Consider the following 6,697-nt stretch of genomic DNA (forward strand, 5'->3'; position numbering starts at 1 on the left):
AAATGATAGCGGTAAATCGGTAAGAGACATCATAGATCGCACCATATCCGGTAGAGTGCGATTACGACATTCGGACACACCGTTACGCTGAGGTGTTCCAGGTGGCGTGAGTTGTGAAACGATTCCACATTTTCTTAAGTGTGTACCAAACTCGTGACTTAAATATTCTCCTCCACGATCCGATCGTAAGAATTTTATCTTTCGGTCACGTTGATTCTCTACTTCATTCTGAAATTCATTGAACTTTTCAAAGGTCTCAGACTTGTGTTTCATCAAATAGACATACCCATATCTACTCAAGTCATCAGTGAGAGTGAGAACATAACGATATCCTCCGCGAGCCTCAACGCTCATTGGACCGCACACATCGGTATGTATGATTTCCAACAAGTTGGTTGCTTGCTCCATTGTTCCGGAGAATGGGGTCTTGGTCATTTTGCCCATGAGGCATGGTTCGCATGTGTCAAATGATTCATAATCGAGAGACTCTAAAAGTCCATCAGCATGGAGCTTCTTCATGCGCTTGACACCAATGTGACCAAGGCGGCAGTGCCACAAGTATGTGGGACTATCATTATCAACTTTACATCTCTTGGTATTCACGCTATGAATATGTGTAACATTACGTTCGAGATTCATTAAGAATAAACCATTGACCATTGGGGCATGACCATAAAACATATCTCTCATATAAATAGAACAACCATTATTCTCGGATTTAAATGAGTAGCCATCTCGTATTAAACGAGATCCAGATACAATATTCATGCTCAAACTTGGCACTAAATAACAATTATTGAGGTTTAAAACTAATCCCGTAGGTAAATGTAGAGGTAGCGTGCCGACGGCGATCACATCGACCTTGGAACCATTCTCGACGCGCATCGTCACCTCGTCCTTCGCCAGTCTCCGCTTATTCCGCAGCTCCTGCTGTGAGTTACAAATGTGAGAAACGGCACCGGTATCAAATACCCAGGAGTTACTACGAGTACTGGTAAGGTACACATCAATTACATGTATATCAAATATACCTTTTGTGTTGCCGGCCTTCTTATCCGCTAAGTATTTGGGGCAGTTCCGCTTCCAGTGACCCTTCCCCTTGCAATAAAAGCACTCAGTTTCAGGCTTGGGTCCATTCTTTGACTTCTTCCCGGCAATTGGCTTACCGGGCGTGGCAACATCTTTGCCGTCCTTCTTGAAGTTCTTCTTGCCCTTGCCCTTCTTGAACTTAGTGGTCTTATTGACCATCAACACTTGATGTTCTTTCTTGATTTCAACCTCTGCTGACTTCAGCATTGAAAATACTTCAGGAATGGTCTTGACCATCCCCTGCATATTGTAGTTCATCACAAAGCTCTTGTAGCTTGGTGGGAGTGACTGAAGGATTCTGTCAATGACCGCCTCATCCGGGAGGTTAATGTCCAGCTGGGACAGGCGGTTGTGCAACCCAGGCATTTTGAGTATGTGCTCACTGACAGAACTATTTTCCTCCATCTTACAACTATAGAACTTGTCGGAGACTTCATATCTCTCGACCCGGGCATGAGCTTGGAAAACTAGTTTCAGCTCCTCGAACATCTCATATGCTCCGTGTTGCTCAAAACACTTTTGGAGCCCCGGTTCTAAGCTGTAAAGCATGCCGCACTGAACGAGGGAGTAATCATCAGCGCGAGTCTGCCAAGCATTCATAATGTCTTGGTTCTCTGGGACGGGTGCATCACCTAGCGGTCCTTCTAGGACATATTGTTTCCTGGCAGCTATGAGGATGATCCTCAGGTTCCGGACCCAGTCCGTATAGTTGCTGCCATCATCTTTCAGCTTGGTTTTCTCTAGGAACGCGTTGAAGTTCATGTTGACATGAGCGTTGGCCATTTGATCTACAAGACATATTTTGCAAAAGTTTAAGACTAAGTTCATGATAATTAAGTTCATCTAATCAAATTATTTAATGAACTCCCACTCAGATTAGACATCCCTCTAGTCATCTAAGTGTTACACGATCCGAGCCGACTAGGCCGTGTCCGATCATCACGTGAGACGGACTAGTCATCATCGGTGAACATCTCCATGTTGATCGTATCTTCTATACGACTCATGTTCGAACTTTCGGTCTCTTGTGTTCCGAGGCCATGTCTGTACATGCTAGGCTCGTCAAGTTAACCCTAAGTGTTCTGCATGTGTAAACTGTCTTACACCCGTTGTATGTGAACATAAGGATCTATCACACCCGATCATCACGTGGTGCTTCGAAATGACGAACTTTAGCAACGGTGCACAGTTAGGGGGAACACTTTCTTGAAATTATTATAAGGGATCATCTTATTTGCTACCGTCATTCTAAGTAAACAAGATGCATAAAACATAATAAACATCACATGCAATTATATAGTAGTGACATGATATGGCCAATATCATACAACTCCTTCGATCTCCATCTTCGGGGCTCCATGATCATCTTTGTCACCGGCATGACACCATGATCTCCATCATCATGATCTCCATCATTGTGTCTTCATGAAGTTGTCACGCCAACGACTACTTCTACTTCTATGGCTAACGCGTTTAGCAATAAAGTAAAGTAATTTACATGGCGTTCTTCAATGACACGCAGGTCATACAAAAATAAAGACAACTCCTATGGCTCCTGCCGGTTGTCATACTCATCGACATGCAAGTCGTGATTCCTATTACAAGAACATGATCTCATACATCACAATATGTCATTCATCATTCATCACAACTTCTGGCCATATCACATCACATGACAATTGCTGCAAAAACAAGTTAGACGTCCTCTAATTGTTGTTGCATCTTTTACGTGGCTGCAATTGGGTTCTAGAAAGAACGTTTTCTTACCTACGAGTAACCACAACGTGATCTTGTCAACTTCTATTTACCCTTCATAAGGACCCTTTTCATCGAATCTGCTCCAATTAAAGTGGGAGAGACAGACACCCGCCAGCCACCTTATGCAACTAGTGCATGTCAGTCGGTGGAACCGGTCTCACGTAAGCGTACGTGTAAGGTTGGTCCGGGCCGCTTCATCCCACAATACCGCTGAAGCAAGATAAGACTAGTAGCGGCAAGCAAGTTGATAAAATCTACGCCCACAACAAAATTGTGTTCTACTCGTGCAATAGAGAACTACGCATAGACCTAGCTCATGATGCCACTGTTGGGGAACGTTGCAGAAAATTAAAAATTTTCCTACGGTTTCACCAAGATCCATCTATGAGTTCATCTAAGAAACGAGTCAAGGGAGTGAGTTTGCATCTACATACCACTTGTATATCGCGTACGGAAGCGTTCGAGGAAACGGTGATGATGGAGTCGTACTCGCCGTGATTCAGATCACCGATGACCAAGTGCTGAACTGACAGCACCTCCGCGTTCAACACACGTACGGTACGGGCGACGTCTCCTCCTTCTTGATCCAGCAAGGGGGAAGGAGAGGTTGAGGAAGAAGGCTCCAGCAGCAGCACGACGGCGTGATGATGGTGGAGAGGCAGTACTCCGACAGGGCTTCGCCAAGCACACAACGGGGGAGGAGAGTTGTTGGGGAGGGAAGGGGCTGTGCCTTGGCTTGGGTGTTCAGCCCTCCCCTCACCCCTCTATTTATAGGGGAAGGGGCAAGGGGGGCCGGCCCCTCTAGATGGGATCTAGAGGGGGGGCGGCGGCCAGGGAGGGGGGACTTGCCCCCCAAGCAAGGGGCGCGCCCCCTCTAGGGTTCCCCCCCAACCCTAGGCGCATGGGCCCAAGGGGGAGGGCGCCCAGCCCTCCAGGGGCTGGCTCCTGCCCCACGCGGCCCATGTGGCCCCCCTGGGAGGGGTGGCCCCTCCCGGTGGACCCCCGGAACCCTTCCGGTGGCCCCGGTACAATACCGATATGCCCCCGAAACCTTCCGGTGTCCGTATGACAACTTCCCAAATATAAATATTTACCTCCGGACCATTCCGGAACTCCTCGTGATGTCCGGGATCCCATCCGGGACTCCGAACAACTTTCGGTAATCACATACAAGTCTTCCTAATAACCCTAGCATCGTCGAACTTTAAGTGTGTAGACCCTACGGGTTCGGGAGATATGCAGACATGACCGAGATGGCTCTCCGGTCAATAACCAACAGCGGGATCTGGATACCCATGTTGGCTCCCACATGCTCCTCGATGATGTCATCGGATGAACCACGATGTCGAGGATTCAATCAACCCCGTATGCAATTCCCTTTGTCAGACGGTATGTTACTTGCCCGAGACTCGATCGTCGGTATCCCAATACCTCGTTAGTCTCGTTACCGGCAAGTCACTTTACTCGTACCGTAATGCATGATCCCATGACCAAACACTTGGTCACTTTGAGATCATTATGATGATGCACTATCGAGTGGGCCCAGTGATACCTCTCCGTAATACGGAGTGACAAATCCCAGTCTCGATCCGTGTCAATCCAACAGACACTTTCGGAGATACCTATAGTGCACCTTTATTGTCACCCAGTTACGTTGTGATGTTTGGTACACCCAAAGCACTCCTACGGTATCCGGGAGTTACACGATCTCATGGTCTAAGGAAGAGATACTTGACATTGGAAAAGCTCTAGCAAAATGAACTACACGATCTTGTGCTATGCTTAGGATTGGGTCTTGTCCATCACATCATTCTCCTAATGATGTGATCCCGTTGTCAATGACATCTAATGTCCATAGTTAGGAAACCATGACTATTTGTTGACCAACGAGCTAGTCAACTAGAGGCTCACTAGGGACATGTTATGGTCTATGTATTCACACGTGTATTACGATTTTCGGATAATACAGTTATAGCATGAATAAAAGACAATTATCATGAACAAGGAAATATAATAATAATCCTTTTATTATTGCCTCTAGGGCATATTTCCAACAGGAATATCTTAAAATAAATAAAGAAAAATTGTCGCCAAAGATGAAGGCCAGGGGGCCCACACCCTGCTCACGAGGGTGGGGAGCGCCCCCCTGGGGCGCGACCCCCTACCTCGTGGGCCCCCTGGTGGCTCTCCGACGCCCATCTTCTCCTATATGAAGTCTTTCGATGAGAAAAAAACATCAAGCAACCTTTCGGGATGAGACTCCGCCACCATGAGGCGGAACCTTGGCGGAACCAATCTAGGGCTCTGGCAGAGCTGTTCTGCCGGGGACACTTCCCTCCGGGAGGGGGAAATCATCACCAACGTCATCACCAACGATCCTCTCATCAGGAGAGGGCAATCTTCATCAACATCTTCACTAGAACCATCTCATCAACAAACCCTAGTTCATCTCTTGTCTCCAAGTCCGGGATTGGTGCTAGTAGGTTGCTAGTAGTGTTGATTACTCCTTGTAGTTGATGCTAGTTGGTTTATTTGGTGGAAGATCATATGTTTAGATCCTTTATGCATATTATTACCCCTCTGATTATGAACATGAATATGCTTTGTGAGTAGTAACGTTTGTTCCTGAGGACAAGGGAGAAGTCTTGCTATTAGTAGTCATGTGAATTTGGTATTCGTTCAATATTTTGATAAGATGTATGTTGTCTAGCCTCTAGTGGTGTTTTGTGAACGTTGACTACATAACACTTCACCATTATTTGGGCCTAGAGGAGGGCATTGGGAAGTAATAAGTAGATGATGGGTTGCGAGAGTGACAGAAGCTTAAACCCTAGTTTATGCGTTGCTTCGTAAGGGGCTGATTTGGATCCATATGTTTCATGCTATGGTTAGGTTTACCTTAATACTTTTGTTGTAGTTTTGGATGCTTGCAATAGAGGTTAATCATAAGTGGGATGCTTGTTCAAGCAAGAACAGCACCCAAGCACCGGTCCACCCACATATCAAATTATCAAAGTACCGAGCGCGAATCATATGAGCGTCATGAAAACTAGCTTGACGATATTCCCATGTGTCCTCGGGAGCGCTTTTTCCTATTATAAGAGTTTGTCCAGGCTTGTCCTTTGCTATAAAAAGGATTGGGCCACCTTGCTGCACTTTATTTACTTTTTTTACTTGTTGCTCGTTACGATTTATCTTGTCACAAAACTATCTATTACCACTTATTTCAGTACTTGCAGAGAATACCTTGCTAAAAACCGCTTATCATTTCCTTCTGCTCCTCGTTGGGTTCGACACTCTTACTTATCGAAAGGACTACGATAAATCCCCTATACTTGTGGGTCATCAAGACTCTTTTCTGGCACCGTTGCCGGGGAGTGTAGCGCCTTTGGTAAGGAAAAATTTATATAGTGTGCTGAAATTTTCTGTCACTTGTTACTATGGAAAGTAGTTCTTTGAGGGTCTTGTTCGGGGTATCTTCACCCCGTCCAGTAGAGCAAAGAGTTGCTCCTCAGCCTACTGAACCTATTGAAAATGAAACTCCTTTTGAAATTCCTTCGAGTATGCTGGAAAAACTGCTAGCTAACACTTTTACAGGAGATGGAACAAAACATCCTGATGAACATCTACTCTATGTGGATGAAGTTTGTGGACTATTGAAGCTTGCACGTATACCCGATGATGTTGTTAAGAAGAAGGCCTTCCCTTTATCTTTGAAGGGAGATGCATTGACATGGTATAGGCTATGTGATGATACGAGATCATGGAACTATAAAATATTGAAACTGGAATTTCATCAATAGTATTACCCTATGCATCTTGTTCACCGTGATCGCAATTATATATATAA

Source organism: Triticum dicoccoides, chromosome 2B, assembly GCF_002162155.2.
Source record: "Triticum dicoccoides isolate Atlit2015 ecotype Zavitan chromosome 2B, WEW_v2.0, whole genome shotgun sequence".
Lineage (NCBI taxonomy): Eukaryota > Viridiplantae > Streptophyta > Magnoliopsida > Poales > Poaceae > Triticum > Triticum dicoccoides.